This window comes from Moschus berezovskii, chromosome 24, assembly GCF_049115385.1.
Source record: "Moschus berezovskii isolate FMDL1 chromosome 24, NW_MosBer_1.0, whole genome shotgun sequence".
NCBI lineage: Eukaryota > Metazoa > Chordata > Mammalia > Artiodactyla > Moschidae > Moschus > Moschus berezovskii.
In genome coordinates, this window is record NC_142483.1 from 49132142 (window position 1) to 49159983 (window position 27842).

A 27842-nucleotide genomic window follows, 5' to 3' on the forward strand; every position below is an offset into this window, starting at 1 on the left:
GGCCTGGCGGTGTTCACCTTAATGGCTCCTTGTAGCTGAGGCTGGTGTCCCAGTGGTGGCCCTGTGGTATGAGAGAAACACTTAAAAACCGTTGCGTGCATATAACGCTGCCGGAGAGAGAGCCATTTTGTGAGCTGAGGAAGCTCTCTGAAACTAGCTGTATGTGGGCCTGCACCCGGGCTTGCAGTGTTATCCAGTGTCTCCTCAGGCCCAAGTAGAAGAAAAATGCTGACAGAATTAATGCTGGAAATGGGGCCTTTGATGGCACCTCTACCCCTTTCAAACGTTTGTTGGCAGCTAGGGGATTCGATATATTTACCATGAAGTACCTAAAAGGGCGGAGAATTATAAACTACCCTGAAAGGAGGTGAAGTATTTTTGGCAAAGAAGGTCGCGCCATCTTCAGGAGGCTCCAAGTATCTGATTAAATAAGAGAGAGGGAATTCCCTGGTGGTCTGTTGAGGCAGTCTGAGCAATGGTTGGAAAAGAATTTCCAGACACAGAGCATTTCAGGAAGAGAGTGAATTTGTTAAGAACAAAGAGCAGAAATAACATAGGCACTGTGAGTGCAGAGGGGCTGACCTCCTGACAGACCAGGGAAAGCTGGCAGTTTTTGTGGGTTAACAGCCAAATTTTATACTCTCAAGACAAAAGCCCTGCTGGATGGTTGGAGTTATTAGGTGATTGGTTGGGGTGCTACAGGGTATTTACTTGAATGGGCATCTTTGCCTAATTGGGAGTCAGGAAGCTTGTTAGTGATTATCAGGCGCTTTTGGCAGTAGTTACAAAGGGCTCAGTCAGCTTCTGCGGTGACCTTGGTTCTGGGCTCTGCTTCTGTGGCCTTGGGGCAGGTAGGCCTCTACCTTGTCTAGTGGTTGGGACTCAGGGCTTTCACTGCTGAGGCCCAGGTTTGATCCCTGGTGGGGAACTAAGATTCTGCAAACCATGAGTCTGGAAAAAAAAAAGAAATTGTTGTCATAAGAAGGCAAAGAAATACACTATTTAAAATTGTTTACAGTGACAACAAAGTTCCAAATCCTGAAGGAACTGGGCCTCACACTAGTATCTGGTGTAAACCATCTCTTATTCTGGGACAGTTAGACCTTTCTGACTGAAGGTTTGACCTGAGGGAATTCTCCTGATACTCACTATAAGTCTTAGGTAATAATTCATCAAATAAGGCTAATTATTTGACCAGTTGGTTGGTCAAGGACATGAAAAGAGCATGATTGGAGAACTGATGACAAGGAAGATTTGGGAAGGAATATGGTGATGGACTTTTCAGAATGAATGTTAAGAATCATCTGGATGAAATGAACCACTTTGTGGATGAAACTTAGCCTCCTTTTCCAGGCTTAGTGGTTGTTCAGTGGATTCATGAATGAAATGGCAGTGATGACAAGGTTAGAGCTATGCATGGGATCACCAAGTCACTGCTGTGTTCAGTTTGCTAGCAGCAGAGACCAGTCCTGAGGTGGTGATAGACCTCATGCTCCAGGAAGACCAGTCAACCACTTGGAAGCAAGTGGATTTCATTGGCCCTCCCCACCATTGAGGAAGCGATACTTGTTTGTCCTTTCTGAAATATACTTACTGAAAGTTTAAATATGCTTGTCTTACTGAAGACCTAGTTATGGTGCTTTCTGGGAAACAACCCTTTTTGATGCTGTGTTATAGGACGAAGTATATGCTTTCAACTAGTGTCCAATATTTGACACTCTGTTTTCTTATTCTTGTTATCTATTTCTGTTTAACTATCCTAAAACTTAGTTGTTTAAAACATCATCAGATTTACCTTGCTTACAGATTTGTGATTTGTAACTTTTGTAGAGCTCGATGGAGACAGCTTATCTGTGTTCCGTTCTCCACTTGATGTCAGTTGGGGCAGCAATAAGTTGGGAGCTGGAATCACCTAAAGGCTCACTCCATGTCTGGTGACTGATGCTGAATCTGTGGCCAGAACACCTCCTCATGGCCTTTCCATAGTGCTGTTTGGTTTCTCACAACATAGTAGCTGGATTCCAAGGGCAAGCATCCCAAGAGAGAGAAATCCAGGTAGGAATGGTAATGCCTTTTCTAAACTATCAGTGGAAGTCCTGATTCCACTGTAGTGACTTCAAACCACATTTGGTTCATAGAACTTAGTTGCTAAGGCTGTTTGTATCTAAAATGTTTTAAAAAAAGTTAATTCATTTATTTTTAATCGAAGGATAATTGTTTTACAATATTATGAATCAGCCATAGGTGTAAATATCTCCCCTCTCTCCTGAACCTCTCTCCTACCTCCTACCCCACCCTACTCCTCTAGGGTGTCATGAGCACTGATTTGAGCTTCTTGGAGACTCCTTTTTTTTAAATGGAAGAAATGTCAAGGAATCCGTGAATATGTTTTAAAACAACTACATTTCCAAAGGCAAAATTAGTGGGTTTAGGAACAAAGGGACATTATACCTAATGGACCCCAATTACAATTTTTTTTTAACTGCCATTATCTGAGAGTATGAGCTTTGCTGGTTTAGAGTTTGTTGTTTTTTTTTTTTTAACCAAAGAAAGGAATTCTTCCAACAAGACTGAACAGTTCTTCCATTGATTTGGAGGTGGGACAGCCACCTAATCATTTGCATGTCTTGTGTCCCTGAATAGGCAAGAGAAGGAGAAGAACTGGTGGCAGTAATTAATCTTGATCATGAAGCAAAAATAGGTTTGCTTGTATAAAACAGGTCCATCAAAGACTCAGATCTCTTAGAAATGAACGTATTGGTTGAAGGTAAAGGAAAAATAGAATGGTTGGTGGAAAAAGAAAGTCATAAAGAGAAGTGAAGTTCTCATAGTCAGGGGAAGAAAGGAGAGCAGTTATCTCTCCTTTCCTTTCTTGGTGGATGAAGTATACTTTTTAAATAAAATTTATTTTTGGATGCATTCTACTGCAGGTAGGATCTTAGTCCCCTGACAAGAGATGGAGTCCGTGTTCCCTGCATTGGAAGGTAGAGTCTTAACCTTTGGACTACAGGGGAAGTTCTTGATGTATACTTTTATGTGTTTTAACTTTTCTTTCTTTACCCTTTACTTCATTATTATATATGAGGTGTGATATTGTTGGTAAACTTCATTATTTAGTAAATTGTAGAGGAATAGATAGCAACTAGAGATTCTAGACTTAGAAATGGATGTAGTAACTGATGAAACATTGGGTTGACTCTTTTGAAGAGTGACAGAGTGAGTGCATCCTTGACTGTGTAAAGAATAGTTGCAATATTTTAAACAGCAACCTTTTTTGAAGTATAATCATTGAAAGCAATGGTTATTTGGTGTAGAGCAGCCAAAGTGATGACTTTCCATTTGATAGTTTTGTGACTTTATTTTCTGCTGTCCATCATTTGAGTTTTCGTTCTGTGTCGGAGGAATTCCCCATCGTGTGTCTTGGTGGTAGTGAACACTGCTTACAGAAAGTGAGAAAGACAGTTACTCAGTTTTTCTAGACATCTTGTAGCAAGTGTGTGCATGGGAACTCGGCTTGATTAATCAGATGACATCTTGACTGCAACTTGATGAGAATTTCTGAGCCAGCACTGTTCAGCTAAACTCCCAAGTTCTTCCCACTACAGAAACTCTGTGAGATAATAAATATTTGTTGTGTGGGATAATTTGTTACACAGCAATGGATAACTAATATGCTCTCCCTTCTCCATGAGGAGGGGAAGTGTCACAGAACTTTCACAACTTTAACAAGATATATTCACCATAAGCTTTATCACTCTCCATTTAATTCTTTGTCTTCTCTTGTGTAACTGTCAGGAGGCTTATCCTGGCAGAATTCCCTTATCAATCTCAGAATTTTCTACATAGGAAGATTGGCGCCTTTATACAAAATGTAAGAAGCCTTGACACCTACTATTATTGTTCTTAGATTTTGAGACCTCTGTTTAAACTCCCAGACAACATGAAAACTTTAACATCCTGAAAAAAATCTACCTGTGTATTAAATAAAAATATAATCCATTAAAAAAAGTAAAAGAGTTCTAGAAGACTTCTATTTCCAAATAAACCACACTTGTTAAATCTTACTTTGGAGGTTGACCCTTCCCTCTGTCAAGTTATTTGAGCAAGTTAATTAACTTCTTACATCTTCAGTTTTTAAAAAATCTGTTAAGTGGAATAACAACAGTACTATTTCATATAGTTCTTATGAAATAATCTTTACACAGTACCTGGTAGGTAGGAAATATTCAGTATACTTTAGGTATTATTTTTAATCATCACCTTGCTCAGGAAACTATGCCAAAGTGTTATAATAACATTACCAAAGTGCTGTAATTTCCTAGGATAAATTTTTATGTAATGTAGTCTCTATCACGTTTTAAAAATTTTTAGACAAGCTTGAACTATAATCTTTTGTTCTTATCTACTTTCTTATTTTCAACAGCCTGGAAAAAGATTCATGAAATGATAAGACCTTTTTACATATTTGTCCACATGCTTAAATGCATGTTTTCTGACTCCATAATCCATTTACTGAAGGAAGTGAAGGTGACAAGGTATGTCTTTAAACCATACCCCAGACTTCTTACCATCATCAGGAGATAACCATGAATGTTTTCTTGTTTTTTGTTTTAATTGTTTTAGAGGAATTAATGTGTTTTGAAAACTTGTTTAAAGACACACAGTCATGAGTGCCTTGGTTTACAGCTACTATCGTCTGCTAGTGCTTATTGCATTAATGTGGATATTTTAAAGATGAATTTGAAAAAGAATAGAACTTCAACCCTCATACAGTTAATGCAGAAGTACCTAATAAACTTTTTAATGTAAGCTTGTCATTATACCAACCAGATTCATGGAGAAATTGAGAAGTTTCATTATTTCCTTATAATTGTTTAATGATTCTTTAAAAGAATACTTCCCTAAAGAAATAGGGTATCATGATACACTACAGGGTCATAATTAAACAAATATGCATAAGTGAAACAATATTATATAAGTAAACCCAGAGACTCGGAATGTTTACAATATTTATGTCAGAAGTTGTAGGTTTATGTCAAAAGTTGTAGGTTAGTTTAGATGTAGATTGTCAGCAAATCCTCAGTTTTAATTAGTCTTAGAAGGCATGGTACTAAGTAGCTCATATTCAACATTAACTTATTTTTAAACACACTAGGATGGAGAAGGCAATGGCAAGCCACTCCAGTACTCTTGCCTAGAAAATCCCATGGACAGAGGAGCCTGGTGGGCTACAGTCCATGGGGTCGCTACTAATCGGACAAGACTGAGCAACTTCACTTTCACTTTTCACTTTCACACGTTAGAGAAGGAAATGGCAACCCACTCCAGTGTTCTTGCCTGGAGAATCCCAGGGAAGACGGAGCCTAGTGGGCTGCCGTCCATGGGGTCGCACAGAGTCGGACACGACTGAAGTGACTTAGCAGCAGCAGCAAACACACTAGGAAAAAAGTATCTTTTAGTTTTTCCTTCTTTTTTCTGTCTATATTTTTACATGCCAATATTGCTGCTGCCAAGTCACTTCAGTTGTGTCCGACTCTGTGTGACCCCATAGGCGGAAGCCCACCAGGCTCCCCCGTCCCTGGGATTCTCCAGGCAAGAACACTGGAGTGGGTTGCTATTTCCTTCTCCAATGTGTGAAAGTGAAAAGTGAAAGTGAAGTTGCTCAGTCATGTCCGACCCTTAGCAACCCCACAGACTGCAGCCTACCAGGCTCCTCCATCCATGGGATTTTCTATGCAAGAGTATTGGAGTGGCTTGCCATTGCCTTCTCCGCATGCCAATATTAGAAGGTAATATTTCCAAAAATGTTTGACCTCGTCTGGCTTTCCCACTGGAGGGCAGCAGAGAACCATCCAGGCCATCCCTGATTTTAAATCTCACTGTGACAAGTCAGACCTTAAAATCCTTGATACTTATTTCCTACTGATAGAATGTCATAATCAAAGTACATTTTCAGAAAGCCTGTTCACTCCCATAAAAAACATAATTGATTGTTAGAATAAAAGGAAATAAAGCAAAATTTATGCAGTTATATGTATTTATTAAGTGAACAAAAAAAAGTAAAACTACATCACAAATATGCTTTATTTGTGGTGGGATTTTTGTACAGGAACTAAACTGGCTAAGTCGTCTTAAAATCGTAGTCCAAAAAAGTACAGTGGATGTGAATCTTGCTCCAAAATTCTGATATATAAGTATATCATATTAGGTTATTGAAATTATTTATAGTTCTGAGGTCCCAGACAGCTAAAATGATGGGGAAAAAAAATCAACCTCAGTCATTGTTAAGACTCCCCTGCCTCCCTGATCCAGCATTAAGTCACTTACAAATGACCAAGAGTCATATATGGGGAGGCACCAACAATCCTCAGGCCACAATGGTTAGAACTGAAATGCCCAGGATCCTTTGAAAGTGTCCAGGCCTCTGTTCTTTTCCTGTATTGGGACTAACTAGGGTTTTTTGTTATAGCTAGACATCCCAGTGCCCAGGGCCCTACCCGCCTAAGATACACAGCCATCATTGACCAGGATCTCTCACCAACCAGGATACTTTCGACATTGGTCACAGGTCTTCAGTGCTTCCCAGGTGGCTCAGTGGTAAATAAGCCACCCACAAAGCAGGAGATGCAGGAGACATGGTTTGATTCTTGGGTTGGGAAGATCCCCTGGAGCGGGGCACAGCAACCCACTCCAGTACTCTTGCCTGGAGAATCCCATGGACGAGAGGAGCCTGGCGGGCTACAGTCCATAGGATTGCAGAGAGTCAGACATGACTGAAGTGACTGAGCATGAACTCACAGGTCTTTACTCCTTGTGGAACCTCTCTTCCAGCTTTCATTGCCTTCTCTGCCCTACAGAGAGTATGGATTTTCCCCCTGCACACTATTTCCTACCTAGATTCACAGCTTAACCTCTTCAGTGAGCTTGGGCTTTCACTAAAGGCAAGACAAGAGGTAATGGTTAAGCTTCAGGCCTGGTATTATAAACCACTCCTGAGATCAGCAAGCACTGTGAACTGGCAACCATCAGCAGAAGGTGGGGGAAGGAGAGAAAATTGCAGCAAAAACAAAGTACCCTCTAATGTCTCAACAAATTATCGTCCACAGAAGCTGAACCCAAGACAATTCTTACCCTGGTAATCTCCCTAAAGAAACCACAGGTATTCTTTGTGCCTCCAAACACCTTTAAACTGCATTCAAAATTAGGGTTGTGAGTCTGGAAATCTTTCTTTGCTAATTTGTTGTACATGAATGCCTGCAGAAGCCTTTGAATGGTAAATGCTGTGGGAGGGGCAGTTTCCATGGTAACTTTTCAGTGCACCTTTTTTCTTGCACTTCAATTAGATCTTCATTGCTGAGCGGTTGTGAATGAGAAGGTAACAGCTCAGTCACATCTGGAGGGCTGGAGGAGATATGAGATTTGCAGCCTTTCTAGATGCAGCTATATTCTCAATCCACTGAGTTGTAGTATGCTTGTTTTGCTCCATCTCTTCATGGTACCCCAGCACCGCAATGCAACACCCATGACAAACGACCAGTTTCCTTAATATACCAAGCTTACAAGTTAATATGAACAATATCAAAACACAATGGAAAAAATGAGCAAAGGGCATAGATAGGCAGCTTACAGAACAAGAAAATTAATGGCTTACATTGTATGAAAATAGTTTAATCTCATGCACAATGATGGAAATACATATTTAAGTAAGATTACATTTTTCACCTACCAGACTGGAAAAGATCTAAAAGTTTGATAATGTACTGTGTTCAGAGAATGTGGAAAACCCATCATATTGTATACTCTTCTGTGGTAGGGTAAATTGGCTTAATCTCTTTGGAGAGTGATTTTGCAGTTTCTCTTCTAGAATTTCATCCTACAAGTGTAATTACATTTGACTTAAAAATACAAGTAAAAGAATATTTGATGAAGCCTTGTTGAAGCAAATGACTGGGACAGATTAAGTGAGTTAATGCATCCAGACAGTTACACACACTGGACAATGAGAGACAAAAATATAGTTGAGTTTTCCTCAAATTCCAGAGTTGTATGTTCAGCCTATTTGCGAAACACTGTTAAGGATGATTCTCAAAGAAAAAAGGAAAATCATGACTCTCATACAGACATAAAATTAACAAGTGCTAAAGATTTTGCTCAAAGTGAAGGCCCTCTTTCTAACTTAAGTTCATGTGTCTAGCACATATTGAGGTCAAAAAACCAAAAAGTTGGTTTTCGGAGCAGAGAAAGGTTTATTGCAAAGGCCAAGCAAGGTGAATGGGCTGCTTGCGCTCAAAAGACCTGAACTTCCCAATGGCTTCCAGGCAAGAGTTTTAGGGGAGAGGGTGGTGAGATGCCTGATTAGCTGGTGGACCTTCTTTTGACTGGTTGGTGGCAAGGTAACAGTATGATGTTTCAGGAATCTCAGTATTTTGGTTCCAGCCAGCCTGAGTTCTAGTGCCTGTGATCAGCATGTGTTGTAGCCACGTGTTCCGCGAAACAAACTCACTCAGAAGGACAATGCAGATAGTGGGAGTGCAATTTATTACACTGGCGGGCCCAAGGCAGAGTCTCCTCTTAGCCAAGGAGCTAACCCAACCAACATTTGTGAAAATCATTTATACCCCATGTGTGCGTGTCTGAACCCACCACTCCAGATTCCTTGAGACTTACATAAACCAAGGAAAATTCAATTCCAATAATCCCATCATTCACGTGCTATGTCCTCATGTGCTCAAACAGTCAAACAATTAGCCAATAATCAATAAACCTGAGGTTACATTCCGATAGAGACAGAAAAATTTACAGCCTGTCTGGAGGAAGGGGTGATTAGTGTATGTTTTCTCTTAGGCGATGAGTAACCTAGATACGATCTTCAAGGTTCCCCTGTCTGGAGGGGGTCTTATCCTTCTGTTGTCGTTTTCATAGGCACTAAACACAGAGTTCAGAATCCATTGGAAAGGTGGCCAAGCATGATCAGCATGAACAGGCCTAAGATGGAGTCCACGCCTATGAATTCCTTCTTCACATGTGGTCCCCATCCTCAGTGGGTGAGTGTCTTAGTTTCTGGAGAACAGCTCAAAGATATGGATCAGATTTTTATCTGTATTTCTTTCAGAAGGAACCAGGAGTCCTGTGACTCTCTTTTCCTGATCATTATCTGCTTGAACTAGCTTTTTGCAACTTGGGGAAGGCATGGAGACTGAAGCATTTTTCCTGCAAACAAGAAATAGGGACAGGGAAAGTCTTTGTGTAGAGGAGGGCTAGGCAGATGTCATAACTGGTTCAAAGAAGTCAAGAAGCAAAGATTCATATTCAGTAGAGGAAGGTTGAAATGAGTGTGCAAAGGAGGGATAAACTGGTTTTCAACAGGTGTGTGTGTAGGGGGGTTTGTCCCTGCACCTGACAGAATTGACTTGCATGTCTATAGGTAGGAGTTATTTTGCCTTATTACCAGTTATCTATAATTTACAGAGTGGTTAAATAGCTCTCATAGAAACAAAATCAGTAATGCTGCAAGGTTGACCACAGTGCATAGTTTTCCACTGAAGCCATTTTCTGTACAAGGTTTAAGTGATAAATGCAAGTCTAACAGAGTGTAAAATCCTGTGGTCCCAATTTTATGTGTGTATGTGTGCGCTTAGTTGTTCAGTCATGTCCGACTCTTTGTAACCCATGGACTGTAGCCTGCCAGGTGCCTTCGTCCATGGGGATTCTCCAGGCAAGAATACTGGAGTGGGTTGCCATGCCCTCCTCCAGGGGATCTTCCCAACCCAGGCATCGAACCCAGGTCTTCTGCATTGCAGGAGGATTCTTTACCACCTGAGCCACCAGGGAAGCCCATGACTGAGAGAGTGTGTGTGTGTATACATACATATACATGACATTCAAGTTTATGTACCTGAGTATGGCATTGGTGATATAGTGGTGAGCATAACTACCTTCCAAGTATGTGTACATGTATACATGTGTGTGTTCACGTCTGCATTGAGTATTCCTTGATAGAGACAGAGGAGACTAATAATTGTGTCTGACACTCTAGAGAGGGACTGAAAGTTGGGAATCTGAGATGAAAGAGAAATCTAGTTTTTACTGTATGTACCTTTTTATACCACTTGAGTTATTTTCCTTTACTTTTGCCATGAACATTTTTTCCCAAGGAAAAGGAACCTCTCCTAAGGTTCATAAACCTTACTGAGACAACTAATAAAACAATGAATTATATAAATGAAGCATTGCGTAAAATACAAGGAGAAACTGATAGAAATACAATAGCCATGGGAACAGAGCCCCCTTAACAAACCTCCTTCTGGTCTTGGCAGTTGAGCAGGCAAAAAAGTAAGTAAGGCTTCTAATAGCAGTCTTCACCATGGGCTGCCTGTGAAGGTAAGTTAGGGAGCTTCCTTGTGTGTATGTGCTCAGTTGCTCAGTCATGTCTGACTCTTTGCAGCCCCGTGGATGGTAGCCCTCCAAGCTCCCATATCCATGGAATTTTCCAGACAAGAATACAGGAGTAGGAAGGGTTGCCACTTCCTACTCTCGGGGATCTTCCTGACCCAGGGATCCAACCTGCATCTCTTGCATTGGCAGGTGGATTTCTTATCACTAGCACCACCTGGGAAGCCCAAGGAACTTCCTTAGGAAAGCTTTTTTATTTCAAACATGCAAGAGTGGACAGACTAAGCTAATGAACTCTTATGATCCACCACCCAACTTCGACATTTACCAATTCCTGGCCAACTTTCCCTACCCCCATTCTCCCCTTCTATATTATATTGAAGCAAATCCCAGAAACTATCATTTAATCTATAAACATTTCCTACAGGCAGCATCTCTAAAATATGAGATCTTTTTTAAAAAAATAACCAAAATGCCAATATCAGTTTTTTAAAAAATTAAAAATTCATAGGTACAATATCATTATACTACCTAAAAAATAGCAGTAATTACTTCATCAAAGATTCAGTATTAAAATTCCCAATTGTTTTATAAAAGTCATTTTTACAAATAGTTTTGTTTGAATTAGGATTTGAATAAAGTCCATGCATTTTGATTAGTTGATGTGTTTTTCAAGTCTCTTGTTGAAATCCATACATTACCTAGGGAGTTTCTAGAAAGTATTGAAGTCCAGGCTTTATCCTGACAGTGTTAAATTTTAACTGGACCCTGTACTCAAGGAAAACAGGGATAGTTAAAGAAACCCACACACACACACATACACACATGGACAGAGCCTCTTTTGTGTTCTGGAAAAGACTGCAAAGAAGCATTTTCTTCCATATGACTTAGGTAAGACTCATGCATCCTTCTTGTTTACCTATGACAAGACTAGCTTCTAAGTTCCCATTCTTGACTTCATAAATGATTAACTGGACTGCTTGTCCCTGTTGACCAATCAGAACAAAATGCTTGTTAACCAAACTTTGGTTACGAGTCTCTCCCAAGTTCTCTGAGCTTTAACCCAGTAATCCTTTTGAATAAAGTCTCTCTTTACTAAATCTGGATGTTTTTGACAGTCCCTAGAAACCTTTTTTTCTCCACTTGATTATAATATGAAATGAGATTTGAGAACCTTTCCTTAGAGGTCGTGAGCAATACAATTTATAGGATAATCTAATACATATGTATCTATGTTAGTCTATGTCCAGCAGAAGGTAGATTCTGTGTGAGGTCTTAGTGTAGCTGGTTTATTTAGGAATTAATCTCAGGAACACAAGAAAAAGAGCAAAGATGGTAAGACAAGAAGGAAAACCCCAGCCAGGATTCATAAACGAGCAAGTTGTGCCATGGGTAACTGAAGCTCAGTTACTCTTGGGATTCTACCAGGACAGCAAAGATAAGGTACTTATCAATTTTACCTATCCCTAACTGGTTGAGAACATTCTCTGAGGGCTTTTAAGTCCCAAACCTGCCAAGTACCTTCAAGTAGAGAAGCAGAGATGTATAGATCCTTGAAGGGACTGTCAGCTCACTGTCCCCTACAGCTACAGGCAAATTCAGAGAGGACCAAGGGCTTAGGGAGTTGGGATCAAGAGCATGTGCTGCCATAATGAATTTTATGCCTACAGAGAACATCATTTTTAAATTCTTGCCAAGAATTAAAAAGTTTAATTTTAAAAAACTTTAAAAAGTTGGCCACAAAGGACCTTCTATAAATTCCCCCAGATACTATGTGCTAAAGTTTTTACCTGAATTGTGTGTATGTGCTTTGTTGTTCAGTTGTGTCCGACTCTTTGTGACCCCATGGACTGTAGCCTGCCAGTCCACGGAATTTTCCAGGCAGGAATACTGGAGTGGGTTGCCATTTCCTTCTCCAAGAGATCTTCCCAACCCAGGAATTGAACCCACATCTCTTGCATCTCCTGCATTGGCAGGTGGATTCAATTATTATAATTTAATGCTCAGGGCAACCATCTGAGACAGGTGTTATCATTATCTCAATTTTACAAATAAAATTGAGCCTTAGATTAAATACTCTGCCCAAGGTCATATAGGCAGAAAAAAGAGCAGGAATTTAAACTCCAGCCTTCTGACTCAAGAATGCAAGTTGCTAACCACCATGGGATATGCTTCCCCACAGCCTTTAATCATAGTGTGGGAAAACCACATGTTAATAATAACAATGGTGTAAATGATCCAACAATAAATACCCCAACCATTTGGGGATTTAAAATTTTTCTCTACAGAGAGAATGAAAGCAATAAAAAGAGAAACTCTGTATGGCAAAATTTATGAATTATGGCTAAAGCTGTGATGAAAAAGAATATCATTATAAATCAGAGTGATGTTATATGAGTTAAACATTCTACTCAGAAGGTTAGAAAAAGAACAAATTAAGCTCGGGTGATGGAAATAAGAAGTTAAGACAAATGACAACAGAGAGGTTTTCCAATTCAGGTCAAGATGAAATAACAGGAAATGGATTTAACCTCTAGTCTAAAAAACAGACAAAACATTAAACAGTGGTTTTTAAGACACTCAGTGTCAGGCAACAGAGGACAGGGATCCCTTATGAGAAATAGGAATTGACCCCTTCCTTGAGAGAATTTCCAGGTGTTGGTATAAGAAGTGAACCCAGGCAGAGCCTGGGGACTCCTTGAGTTGAGGAGAAGGAACTGAGAATCTGGAGAAGAATAAGATAGCAAGAGTTCTTAGGATAGGCTTCCAAAGAGGAGAGAATTGCACTCAGAGAGAAACCTATAGAGGGTTTTCCTCAAATATTCCCAGGAATACTTATCAGATGTGAGAAAATAACCTGAGGCCAGGAAAAGGAATACCTCAAAAGAATTAATGCCCAGTGTATTAATGGGCTATTAATGCAGGAGTTTATTGTTAAGGTTTCAAAGTGATAGTCAAGAAAAAATGTACTCAAATTTCCACTTGTGAATGTTATCCCTTTATTAGGATTTCACGGGTTCACCATTTTTTTTTTTGGAGAAGGAGAGAATAGCTTTATTTCTTTGCCAGGCAAAGGAGGAACACAGTAGGCTAATGCCTCAAGAACTGTCAGTTCAGTTCAGTCGCTCAGTCATATGCAACTCTTTGCGACCCCACACACTGCAGCATACCAGGCTTCCCTGTCCATCACCAATTCTTGGAGCTTATTCAGACTCATGCCATTAAGTTGGTAATGCCATCCAACCATCTCATCTTCTGTCGAACTGTGTCCCCCTTAAAATTTTTTTTTTTTACTTTTAAAAATTTTTATTGAAGGATAGTCAATTTACAGTGTTGTCATGGATTTGCTCTTTAAAGCATAAAAGTGGGAATTGGGGTTGCTCAAGTGGTCAGTTATCTAGATTACTGAGGGCTCTCTGAAAGAAACTGCGTTGATGGTGGTACCCTAATTACTTATTTGCCAGTAGCTGTGTTATACAACTGGTAACATGCTTGTTTAAGTTATCTTTTGAAATGGATACTTGAACAGTCAAAAGCCTAATGTCAGGCACTTATGCTCCCATTCTGTGTTAGGTACAAGCATGATGTCATTTCAGAGTTAAGAATGAGTTAAAGGATGGGAATGAATGCTGAGTAGCATAAAGGAGGGTGTGGGGACTGTGCTGATTCTGTGCTTGTTCATGCTTTGCCCTGGTGGACTGGGATTGCCTCCTGGAGCCCACATTTTCCAAACTCCCTTGTCAGCTTTTGGTTGGTTTCAGCACTGCTAAGAGTCTGGAGAAAAAAAGAAAGGAAGAAGCCAAGGAATTTCTTCCTGTCTGCTCTGGGCATCATCTCTGGCAGGGGCTGTGTCTCCTCCCTAGATCAGCTATGGCACATACAGACTTTTATGTAGGTGAAAGATTGTGTGGGTGCTTTGAAATGTGTCTCTGGATCACTTGTTTGCTATAGCTCCAGGAAAAGGATTAGAAGATTATTAATGATGCAGTCTATTTAAGGGAGCTTTCTCTAAGATGACTTTTCCTCGTTTGGTTATTTTTAAAAAGGAAAAAAGTATGCTCTCCCTTTCCTCCATTAATGCTCTTTGATGAATAGTGCAAACTATCACCTGGTATTTATTTTTATAAGCCCCTAATTGCAGCTAATCAAGCATTTACTTTGGATTTACAGGCTCTTTCTGCAGGTACATTTTTAGCCATCCTCAGTAAAGAAACATAATTGCAGTAGACCACAGAAATGAACATGAGAAAAAGTAAGAGATAAGTATCATCACTTATTACTTAAGCATACCTTCTTTTTTTCCTAGCCACATAGAGATCAGAAAGAGAAAATAACATCTTAAATAGAATTTATGAAATAGAGAACCTGTTGGCAAAGAGCCTTGATTAAAAACACCATGGTATTTCCATGTAAAGAAACTGTATCCAGTACACTGATTTTACTCAGAAATAGATTATATAGTACTTAACTGGTAAATTTCAAAGCCCAAATCAAATATTATTTTCTTTCCCAAAATGTTTTTATTTCTATTTTAAAGATAAAAATGTTTCCTTGTCTAGATCAGCCTGACCTACTTTGCCATTTAGAATATTGGTAGAACATACAACAATTTTTAGACTTAATTGAATCTTAGTGACCATCAAGTGCAGCCCTCTGCATTTAACAGGAAATTGAGACCGAATGACTTGGTTAGGTTGAGTAAGTGGCAAACCAGAACCACAAACCACCCTCTTGACTCTATTTTCACTGCTTCCTGTAAATGTTAGTGGTTCTTAAATGAACAGTAGTTTTTCTTCAAACTACGGGTACCCTTCCTCAGCATTTCTACCCTTGTGATTCTCTTCCATTCCCTCCCGCAGTTGAAAACCAACATTTTATAATCTTCCACTTCTCAAATCAAAATGTAAAATCCCAACTTAACTGTGATGGCGGTCTCTGATGTGTAAGATTAAGCTATCTCTTATGAACAAATCAATTCCAGTTTTCTAGATTCCATTCTATTTTTCTGCAGAAAAATTGATATGAAAGATATGGGAATAACTTGTCTAGCTCTATGTCAGTCCTAAACAAATTAGATCATATCTATATGATAGGCGCTAAATAATAAGATAACTTGAAAGGCCTTATCTTAAGGTAACTTGTTTTTGTCTATTTCTCTTCATTCGTTTCCTAAAACTTTACGTTCACATCCCAGACTCTGTGTTGGGCTTCAGGGGCACAGGTCCTGCTGTTGATGCAGGAGCTTATTGTTAAGGTTTTCAAACTAGAGGTCAGGAAAAAAAAATACTAAACTTCTACCTATATCATCTTTTTTCTATTTTCAGCTTTTACCTTTAACAGAATTAGCTGTTTACATGTTAAATTCTGTTAACAGAATTACATGATTAGCGTTCAAAGAGTCAAAAGAGTTCTACCAAAACAACAGGGTGCTGCTGTATAGCACAGGGAAGTATAGTCAATATCCTGTAATAAATCATAATGGAAAAGAAATTGAAAAAGATTGGTGGGAGGGAGGCTCACAAGGGAGGAGATATATGTAAACTTATAGCTGATTCATATTGATGTGCAGCAGAAAGCAATGTAGCATTGTAAATGAATTATCCTCCAATTTTAAAAAATAAAAATATGTGTGTGTAACTGAATCCCTCCAGTATTCTTGCCTGGAGAATCCCATGGACGGAGAAGCCTGGTAGGCTACAGTCCACGGGGTCGCAAAGAGTCGGACACGACTGAGCGACTGAACGGAACGGAACGGATAACTGAATCACTTTGCTGTACAGCAGAAATTACCACAACATTGTAAATCAACTATACTTCAACAAAAGCAAACAGACAAACAAATATAACTCCCAAGTTTAGGAGGCTGATGCAACCTTGAGCCATTTGGTATCATAGTATTTATTCATTCACTTAAAAAATGTTTAGTGAGTATCCTCAATATACTAGTTAATGAAACACATACTAACAAGATAAATCATGGCAGTTATACCTGAAAAACTTTAGTCTGAGGAAGAAATGAGCTATTAAATAATTAAGTTGCACATGGTAAGTGTTGTAAAGAACTGAGTAAAACTTACCTGAAACACAGAGGAAAGGGAGAAAAACTTTGGGAGGGTTGAGAAAGCCTTTCTAGAAAGGACATTGGACTTTTATCTTGAGGGAAAGTATAAAGAACTGTGCAAAGTCAGTGTCTGACTATGTGCAAAGTCAGACATGAAAGAATGAACCATATTCCAAGAATGAATTTCCCAATTACTACACACGACTTGAAGACTTGTAGAGCCAAACTTCACCCAGTCCAGACCAAACCAGACTCAAATCCAGGATCTTCCAACAGACTCCCAACAGGAGGAAGGGGTTTTAAACCTTGCCAGACCTTGCAAAGCTTCTCTCATCTCTTCAGAGCTAAGTTAACCTATCCAAGTGATAGACTGCAATGCACTGCCCCCTAGAGTCAGTTGTAGTGTTGATGATAGTAATAGAAATAAAATCGGAAATGAAGCTTAATTTCAGTAGGTGGCAGTAGTCACAAAGCAGATATTTGTGTTTCTTTTCAGTTATTTTAGCTTTAGGTGTTGACCACACCTTTAGGGTTTAAACACACTGGGTCTGGAAGCCAGAGCCTGGAGGGACCTTAGTCAGTCCCTCAACCAGAATCACACAGTTTACAGTTGACCACCTTCACCAATAGTAGACTCATCACACTTCTCCCAGTGGAGTCCTTTCACCTGAACCTGCAATGTTAATGTGTGTTTTTAAGTGCAGGAAACTTCATTATCAGAGTTCTTACTATTGGAGCACCCATGATTACAAGTTGGGAAATAAAGGTCATCCCAACATGAAATGTTCACGAACAAATTGATCCTTAAAAAGCTAGTCCCCATTCATACCTCCTTCTGGCTTAACATAGCCTCTGCCGCACACCCAACGTTAGTGTCAGAATGTCACTGTGTTTCCTGTGCGTACCAGCTGCAAAGGGAAATTGCCAATCTTGCAGAAGATGCAGGGTTTCACTAAGATAAAGAAAGTGATGATGGAGGACTGATTCAATAATTGTTGGAAAACCTCCAAGAAATGACAGTCTGGCAGAGTTTGGTTACAACTGAAAAAAGAGCGAATCAACAAGATAATAATCGGGGCTTCAGTAGGAGATGATTGGAAATTCAAAGGATTTGGAGAGGTCCTGGGGAAAAGTGATGAAGCCCTTGACTATTTTACAAAATTTCCCTTTTAAAAAATCTTTCTGTGAAAGTCAAATAAGAAATGATCAATGTCGTATTTTGCTGTCATATAATATTTTTCCAGAAAAAACATGCCACAAACAAGTCTTGATTCATTTTTGTGTTTTAAGAATTAGTCCATTTTTTGCTGATAGGTCAAAATATGATTAAATATAAAATAAATTTACTATCATAATTTTTAGTTCCTTTTAAGACAAAGTCCCATTTCACACCCCCCCCGCCCCATATACACTCAGTGCTCTGAAATGTTGCTTCCCATTTAAGTGAATTATCTTAGGACTAATTATCCTCAGAAACTTTTTTCTAAGAACTTCTTAATTCTATTTTGTAAGAGTTTTGTGCCCATATCTGAGGTTATTGATGTTTCTCCCAGCAATCTTAATTCCAGCTTGTGCTTCATCCAGTCCAGCATTTCTCATGATGTACTCTGCATATAAGTTAAATAAGCAGGGTGACAATATATAGCCTTGACGTAATCCTTTCCCAATTTGGAACCAGCCTGTTGTTCCATGTCCAGTTCTAACTGTCAATCCTAAGATGTTGCTTCTTGATCTGCATACAGATTTCTCAGGAGGCAGGTCAGGTGGTCTGGTATTCCCATCTCTTTAAGAATTTTTCACAGTTTGTTGTGATCCACACAGTCAAAGGCTTTGGCATAGTCAATAAAGCAGAAATAGATGTTTTTCTGGAACTCTCTTGCTTTTTCGATGATCCAATGGATGTTGGCGATTTGATCTCTGTTTCCTCTGCCTTTAAGTTCAGCTTGAACATCTGGAAGTTCACAGTTCACGTACTATTTAAGCCTGGCTTAGAGAATTTTGAGCATTACTTTACTAGCGTGTGAGATGAGTATAATTGTGTGGTAGTTTGAGCATTCTTTGGCATTGCCTTTCTTTGGGGTTGGAATGAAAACTGACCTTTTCCAGTCCTGTGGCCACTGCTGAGTTTTCCAAATTTCCTGGCATATTGAGTGCAGCCCTTTCACAGCATCATCTTTTAAGGATTTGAAATAGCTCAACTGGAATTCCATCACCTCCACTAGCTTTGTTAGTAGTGATGCTTCCTAAGGCCCACTTGACTTCATATTCCAGGTTGTCTGGCTCTAGGTGAGTGATCACACCATTGTGATTATCTTGGTTGTGAAGATCCTTTCTGTATAGTTCTTCTGTGTATTCTTGCCACCTCTTCTTAATATCTTCTGCTTCTGTTAGGTCCATACCATTTCTGTCCTTTATTGTGCCCATCTTTGGAAGAAAAGCTATGACCAACCTAGACAGCATATTAAAAAAACAGAGACATTACTTTGCAGACAAAGTTCCATCTAGTCAAAGCTGGGGTTTTTCCACAGCTGGATGTGAGAGTTGGACTATTAAGAAAGCTGAGCACCGAAGAATTGATGCTTTTGAACTGGTGTTGGAGAAGACTCTTGAGAGTCTCTTGGACAGCAAGAGATCCAACCAGTCCATCCTAAGGGAAATCAGTCCTGAATATTCATTGGAAGGACTGATGCTGAAGCTGAAACGCCAACACTTTGGTCACCTGATGCAAAGAACTGACTCATTTGAAAAGATCCTGATGCTGGGAAAGATTGAAGGTGGGAGGAGAAGGGGATGACAGAGGATGAGATGGTTGGATGGCATCACCGACTCAATGGATATGAGTTTGAGTTAGCTCCAGGAGATGGTGAAGGACAGGGAAGCCTGGCATGCTGCAGTCTGTGGGGTTGCAAAGAGTTGGACACGACTGAGTGAACTGAACTGAAGAGCTTATAGGGTGCCCTTAGCATGAAGACATTCTAGATGTGTTGTGTTTTGTTTAGTGAAGATTGCAAACCTGGCTCCAGATCACTGGCATTGTTCCTTTCTCCAAGAGGAGTGAGGTTTCCTCATGACAGCTACATCTCCTTGCTCCAGACTTGAATCATGGAAGTGCTGGACTGGCTCACAGGAGCTGCTCTCTGGGGTCTATGAGAAATTCAGTTGCTGATATAACTGGATGCTCGTCCTTCCTTTATAGCACAGCAGCCACATTAAAAAAAAAGCGACACAGGTAAATAAAAAAATTTTATAAAGTGAGCCAATTCTAAGGGAGGGGGAAGCCCATTTTAAAAACCAGAGGATCCCTCTTTTATGGTTTTTGTAAGGATTAAGTTAGGTTAAAGGTGTGAAAGAATTTTAGCATGACAGGAAAGGTTTTTTTTTCCGCCTTTTTTCCCACTATTTTTTCACTTTTACCTTCTATCAAGTAGAAGGTAGAGGGATTCCTTTTTTTTTGTTGTATCATTCACGCGGTAAGTATGAGCAGGAGGGTGATGTGACGGGAAGTTGATTATCAAGGAGGGAAGAAAGATCAGCCAGAGGAATACAGGTTGTCTATAAAGATATAAAACAGAAACCAGCAGTTACTTTTAGTAAAACTACAGGCTGAGGGGAGAGCAATGTGTTTCTATTCATGTTTCCAGGCATAAAGGCACAACCCATTCTTGAGGGTTGAGCGTTGAGGTACATGAATGATTTGGCCACAGCCAGTTTTGGATGGATTGCAATCCAGGTCTTTATTCTGTATCTTAACTATGATGAATCAGTTCATCAGGCTGTCAAGGGAAATGAAAGCATCACTGTGAGAGGATGTTTGAAATGAAAAGGCTGTGTTGGACTTGGTTCCTGCACTCAAGGATCTTGGGGGGGGACAGAATTGAGAAATAACTGGAGATTATTTTGCAATCTAAACTACAGACTGCAAATCTGGCTGCTTACCAGGACCGAGCAGGGGATGTACCTGAGGGAGCTTGTCACTTATAAGAAAGCAATTGCATGGATGCATATAAATGCAAGTGGACTTATGTGTGAGAATATAGGGATGGTAAAGAGGAACCAGAGATCAAATTGCCATCACTTGTGGGGTGGGTTGTCATGCACTCCTCCAGACGATCTTCCCAACCCAGGAACCGAACCCAGGTCTCTTGTGTTGCAGGCGGATTCTTTACCATCTGAGCTACCAGATAAACCCATGGAAAAAGCAAGGGAATTCCAAAAAAGCTCTTCTGCTTCGTTGACTATAAAGCCTTTGACAGTGTGGATCACAACAAACTGTAGAAAATTCTTAAAGAGATGGGAATACCAGACCACCTTACCTGTCTCCTGTGAAGCCTGTATGCAGGACAGAAAGCAACAGTTGGATACAGACATGGAACAGTGGACTGGTTCAAAATTGGGAAAGGAGTACATCAAGGAGTATATTGTCACCCTGCTTATTTAACTTACATGCAGAGTACATCATGCAAAATGCTGGGCTGGATGAGGCACAAGCTGAAATCAAGATTGCCAGGAGAAATATCAACCTTAGATATGCAGATGATACCACTCTAATGGCAGAAATTGAAGAGGAACTAAAGAGCCTCTTGATGAAGGTGAAAGAGGATAGTGAAAAAGCTGGCTTAAAACTCAGCAGTCAAAAAGCTAAGATCGTGGCATCCGGTCCCATCACTTCATGGCAAATAGATGGGGAATAAGTGGAAGCTGTAACAGATTTTATTTTCTTGGGCTCCAAAATCACTGCAGACGGTGACTTCAGCCATAAAATTAAAAGATGCTTACTCCTTGGAAGGTAAGCTATGACAAACCCAGACAGCATATTAAAAAGCAGAGACATCACTTTGCTGACAAAGGTCCATATAGTCAAAGCTATGGTTTTTCCTGTAGTCATGTACAGATGTGAAAATTGGACCATAAAGAAGGCTGAGTGCCAAAGAATTGATGCTTTTGAACTGTGGTGCTGGAGAAGACTCTTGAGAGTCCCAGGGACAGTCAGGAAATCAAACCAGTCAATCCTAAAGGGAATAAACCCTGGATATTCACTGGAACGACTGATGCTGAAGCTGAAGCTCCAATACTTTGGCCACCTGACGCAAAGAGCTGATTCATTGGAAAAGACCCCGATGCTGGGAAAGACTGGGTACAAGAGGAGAACGGGTCAGCAGAGGATAAGATGGTTAGATAGCATCACTGACTCAGTGGACATGAGTTTGAGCAAACTCTGGGAGATGGTGAAGGACAGGGAAGCCTGGCACACTGCAGTTCATTGGGTTGCAAAGAGTCAGACATGACTTAGTGACTGAACAGTAACAAAGACAGAGGCAAACAGCTTGTGTCATTTCAAAAGGGAAGCAGCCTCAACTCAGCTTCAAGGAGCCCAGTGAGAAAGCAGGTCAGTAATTTCCAGATCTTCTGGTTTAGTCGAAAGAAGAAATAAATCTTGATGTTTATATGGAATTTCTCAATTTTAAAAGTCCTCAATTTAATAAAATGGCAAAACATGGGTCTGCAGCTTTCTTGGGGATCTCTGCAAACACGTGGTGATGAGTGGAAAGCCAGGGAAACTCAGAGAAGAGAGAAGAGGGTTGGGGGGAGCCTGGCATCCTGGGCCTGTCGGATGGATTCTCTTACTGGCAGGAGGGTGGGTCCACACCTCCCTCTGGGTGGAGGGCAGGATGCAGAGGCATATCTTCCGAGCACACTCCTATAGCCCAGGGACTGGCTCTGACTTCGTCTGCTTGTCCTCTTAGCAGCTATTCCCTAGAGGAATTGTGGGGACAATTGCTAGTCTCTTTTGTTCATTTTTTTTTTTTAAAACAGTATGGAATTGTCTAAGTGATGGGAGGCAAAATTTTCTAACATTTGGAGAGTATAAAATAAAAAGTAAGAACTCTCTTCCCATTTCTCCCCTCTCCTCTATTTCCATTTCTAAGAGGTAATCACTGTTAAATTTTTTGGCTGTTATTCCAGAAATTTTCTAAGCATATAAAAAACACATATGTGATTTATTTCTTTTTTCCCCCCAGGAGATAGAGGAAAGATGATTGGCCTTTGGACAGAGAGAGAGCACAGTCCCAACTCTGTGCCTTTTTGTCTGTAGTGTTTCCTGCTTGGAAGGCCTTTCTCTTCCTCTTCCTCTCCTGGCGTAAATGCCTTGAAAGGCAGCACAGTACAGAAAAACACAGAATCTCAGTCAGACTTTCTGGTTCCACAGTCTGGCTGTCTTGTTTACTAGTTCTGACTCTAGCTGAGTTACTCGGGCTTTTCATGCTATGATTTTCCAATCTATTAAAAGAGCCTTAGGGACTTCCCTGGTGGTCCAGTGGTTGAGACTTTGCCTTGCAGTGCTGTCATTCCCTGATTGGGTTGCTAGAATCCCACATACCTTGTGGTCAAAAAATCCAAATGTACAATAGAAGCAGTATTGTAACAAATTCAATAAAGACTTTAAAAATAGTCCACATTAAGAAAAATCTTTAAGAAAAGGCATTAAAACCAGAATCTGTCTCAAAAGTTGTTACGAGAAATAAATTTGTTGAAGGCCACATGGCAGGATTTGGCACCAAACAAGTAGTGGCACTGTGGTAGAGAATCTGCCTGCCAATGCAGAAGACACAAGAGACTCAGGTTTGATCCCTGGGTTGGAAAGATTCCCTGAAGGAGGAAGTGGTTACCCACTCCAGTATTCTTGCCTGAAGAATTCCATGGACAGAGGAGCCTGGTGGGCTACAGTTCATGGTGTCACAAAGGGTCAGACACGACAGAGCGTACACACACACACAAGTAGCTTATAGGTGTTTACTATTACCACTGTTCTCAAGGGCCTTTTTCCCCCTTTCTATTAGGAAACCTTCCTCAATCTTCCTTAATTCCTGCTCCTGTCTCCTCCTCCAACTTACCCCTTTTAGTGATGATGATGCCACCGAATTTTTCACCTTATTATGTTGCCTCACATTGCCTCAGCGTGGGTCATGTGTGCCTGTGCATTGCTGACCTGTCTCGGGCAGTCGCCATGCCTCTCACTTCTCTGTGTCTCTGCAGAGGCATCTCCAGGAACAGAGGAAGGCAGGGATACAGGTGCAAGGATCTCCAGGTCTGTGTCCTGCTCTGCCAGATGTCGCAGAGGTCACTGAGAAGTCAGGGAGCTTTGGACCCAGCTGCCGTTGCTTTGAGCTGCTCTTTATATTCACCAGAAGGTGCCTTGCCAAAATTTAGAGCAAACGGGTTTAGAAACTCTCTGCTAGCATCAGGGCCCTAAGGGCGGTGATGCTCGGCACTTCTCCTCTCCCCAGGGAGCCTCTGAGATCATCTCAGTAAAACTTTAATGCCTGGAAGTCAATTAGAGTAGAGAATTCTGTAATCAAAAGAGGCAGTGCTTTTATTGGAAAGGTGCAAACAAGAGGGGAAGGATGGCAGCTGTGTGAGGCTCTGTAGAGCTAATAGCTTGGGCTGAGAAAGTTATTTCAGCAGAGTCAGACAGTATCTACCAGACATGAAGGCAAAAGGAGGGGCTCTGGAGTGGCCAGAGGGGGAAAGAGGCTAGGCCTTCAGAGGTGGCCTCCATGATTATCCTTAGAGTACGCCGAAGCATTCCTAGAGCAGATTCACAGCTTTGCTGTCCTGGGTCGTCCAGCAGATCCATGAATTACTCTCCATCTCTTGCTTGAGAGAGGAGGAATGGAACTAAAGAGAGGTTAACATGACACTGGAGTTAATACCCCCACCTCTCTGCTTTCAGAAAGCAGACCTCACTGGAGTGAGGAGTATGGATGAGGAGGCGTGGGAGCTCTGTTCTCTCTAAGCACATTCCCCGAAAGTGGCACCTTCTCAGTGCCTGCTAAGAGAATTCTGAAAAGCTGTTAGAGGAAGTCATGTGAAATTAATGACTTAAATATCACTGGACAGATGCACAAGTTGTATGTGTCTGTTCCATTTACTGCTACATAGCAAATCACCCCAAAACTGTCTTCCAAAAACCATTTTATTATGTTCACAGAGCCTGTGGGTCAGGAATTCAGGCAGGGCAACACTGAGGATGGCTTGTCTGTTCCATGATGTCTGGGGCCTCAGCTGGGAAGACGTATAGCAGGGAGTCACTTTATAGCTGGAGGCTAGAGTCTTCTGAGGGTTCAAGTGACTGGACATCCAGGATTGCTCATCACACAGCCTCTAGCTGATGCTGGCTGTCAGTTGGGAATTCAGCTGGGGCTGTAGACCAGTGCACCACATGTGTCTTCTCTAGCATGACAGTCCTAGGGTATTTGATACTCCTCTATGGAGGCTGACTTTCCCCAGAATGAACCTCCCAAGAGAACCAGGCAGATCTTTCATTTTTATGTTTTTTTTGTGGGGGTGTGGAATCCAAATTTTATTTATTTGGCTGTGGTGGGTCTTAGTTGTAGCATGTGAAATCTTTAGTTGCAGCATTCAAACTCTTAGTTGGGGCATGTGGGATCTAGTTCCCTGACTAGGGATCAAACCCGGGCCCCCTGCATTGGGAGTACAGAGTCTTAGCCACTGGACCGACAGGGAAATCCCCAGGCAGACCTCTGAAGACTTAATATCTTTTCTACTCCAGTCTGTTGGTCAAAGGGAAGGAACACAGACCCTACCTCCTACTAGTGCTGAAGAATATGTAGCTGTTGTTGAAAACCACAATATTGTCTTATTCCTTTATGACTCCATGAATCCCTAATGACATAGGAGTTGTTCGTGAAGTCAGCAGGTGCTACCATCCTGCCTTAACTTTGCCACTAACTAGCTGTGTGACTTTGGAAAAGTTATCTCACCCATCCAAATTTCTGTTTTCTCATTGATAAAGATATTTATTATAAAACCTTTAGGTATCTTTTGTCACTTGTAAAATATCTTTTCAAAAAATTTTATTGAAGTATAATTGATTTCTGAGGTTGTGTTAATTTCTGCTGTACAGCAAAGTGATTCAGTTATATACAGATATACATTCTTTTTATATTCTTTTCCATATGGTTTATCTCAGGATATTAAATATAGATCCCTGTGATCTATAGTAGGACCTGTTGTTTATCCATTCTATATGCGATAGTTGGCATCTTTTTTGTTGTTTAGTCACTAAGTCGTCTTGGTTCCAACTCTTTGAGACCCCATGTACTGCAGCACCCAGGCTTCCCTGTCCTTCCTAGCTCCCAGACTTTGCTCGAACTCATGTCCTTTGAGTCAATGATCTACTAACTGCCCAAACTCCCAGTTCATCCCTCCCTCAACCCTTCCCTTGGCAACCACAAGTCTGTTCTCTGTTTGTGAGTCTGTTTCTTTTTAGGAGATAGATTTGTTTGTACTATATTTTAGAGTCCACATGTAAGTGATATCATACGGTTTTTTTTTTTTTTTAAATCTTTCTGACTGACTTCACTTAGTATAGTAATCTGTAGGTCCATTATTTCATTATTTTTTGTGGCTGAGTAATATCCATTGTATATATATACCACATCTTCTTTATCCATTCATCTGTCAGTGGACAGTTAGGTTGTTTTCATGTCTTGGCTATTGTGAATAGTGCTGCTATGAACAAAGGGGTGTAAGTATCTTTTTGTATAAAATAGCTTTAAAATGTAGCTGTCCTATACAGCTCTGTACAGGATTATGATAAGGGATTGAAATACTGCTGAGATGCAGGCAGAACTCTTCTGTGTGGCAGAACTTGGTGACAACAGAGAGAAAAATGGGGAAAGGCCTTGAGAATGGTGGTGAGAGATGGAGTAGGGGTAGGCTAAGGTGAGAGGAATGTGTGAGGGTCACCCAAGACAGGAAGAAACCTGGAAGGTGATTTAAGATGTCATTCACGAGCTGCAAGGATACCATTGCTGCCCAAGACAGGAAGAGAACTGTACAGGGGAGGCATGAGATAGGCCAGAAACACTGATAGAGACCAGGACATATGCCTGGATGGGGGTGTGTGATGATGCTGGGAAGATCAAACTTCCCAGGCTCAGAGAGTAAGAGAGGGAGAGAGACAGTAAGATGAGAAGGAAGAATATTGTTCCTTTGGGGTCCTATGTGGCTCTACCCAGGGCTGGAGGGGACATGTAGGGAGACCGGCCGCATAAATGTCAATGGCAGGCGTTGGGGCTGTACACTCAGGGGAAGTAACAGGCAGGCAGGGCTGGCTTCACGTGTGTGCGATCTGTATAGTCACACTGGAGCCTTCATCTATGAGGGATCGTGCTTGGTTTAATGCTCTGCTGTCACCACTTTGAAATTCAGATATAAACACTTCCCTTTTTACATTTATTCCCTTGTTCTCACCACTGAGGTACCATACTGGAGCTAGGGTTCTTAGGTTGCAAGTGGCAGGAACCAACTTTTTCCTATTTAAAATAGCAGTTATGGGGACTTCCCTGATGGTGCAGCGGATAAGAATCCATCTGCCAATGCGTGGAATGTGGGTTTGATCCTTGGTCCAGGAAGATTCCACATGCCATGGAACAACTAAGCCCCTGCACCAGAACTACTGAAGCTGGTACTCTAGAGCCCGCAAGCCGCAACCACTAAGCTCATGTGCCATAACTACTGAAGCTCACATGCCTACAGCTTGTGCTCCACAATAAGAGAAGCCTCTGCAATGAGAAGCCTGAGCACCACACTGAAGAATAGCCCCTGCTCGCTGCAACTAGAGAAAGTTCATAAGCAGCAAGGAAGACCCAGCACAGCCCCCAAATAAATATATAAATTTAAAAATTAACAATTATGGGAAGACGGAGGTTGAGGGGAGGTTCCTTTGATTAAAGACAGTGTTGAAGAGCCAAGAAGAGGCAGATAACAGGCAGCTCTGAATATACTGGTCTCCAACTGGATGTAGCACCTGCCCCAGTGAAGGGACCTCAGTTGAAGAAAGAATAAACCCAACTTGGAGAGTGTGGTCTGAGAGAAATCTTATTGAAAAAGACCTCATAGAGCAATACCACTCTGTGATTCCTCCTATGGCCTGAGAGTTGAGGAAGGATCACAGGTGAGGGTAAAGAGGGAGAGCTTGGAGAAGGATAACTGGTGTCGAAGCCTTTCCAAAGTAATCACACAAAAAATAATTAAAAATGTGATGAACAGGACTTCATTTTACCCAGTTCTCCTGGGAACAAATCAATGAACCAATCATTATCTTCACCAGAGGCCCATTCAGAAAGAGAACATTTGAAAAAGCACTAGAAATAGTGCTTTCAATAGAACTGAAAGACTTGTAATGTGGAACTTTATCTCTAAGTAATTTCTTTCTAACTTTCTGGTGGGTAAAATATAATACAAGCTTAGCTTAAGCAGAAAGTGGTTTTTTGTTGTTTTTTTTAATTCTGCCAGTTTATTGCTACCAACCCATCTGCCTCCACCCTCATGCATACATGCATGCTCAGTCATGTAACCCCAT

The 27842-nt window shown here is 40.8% G+C and overlaps 1 long non-coding RNA gene across 1 annotated transcript; it reads left to right on the top strand.

Moving 5' to 3' along the window:
- LOC129548136 (uncharacterized) lies at positions 1 to 21933 on the top strand. The gene is made up of 6 exons (XR_016036144.1): positions 1 to 66; positions 1831 to 2055; positions 2931 to 2984; positions 4424 to 4535; positions 8923 to 9044; positions 20607 to 21933. It is a non-coding gene; the product is annotated as an uncharacterized LOC129548136 (long non-coding RNA).
- The last annotated feature ends 5909 nt before the right edge of the window (positions 21934 to 27842 follow it).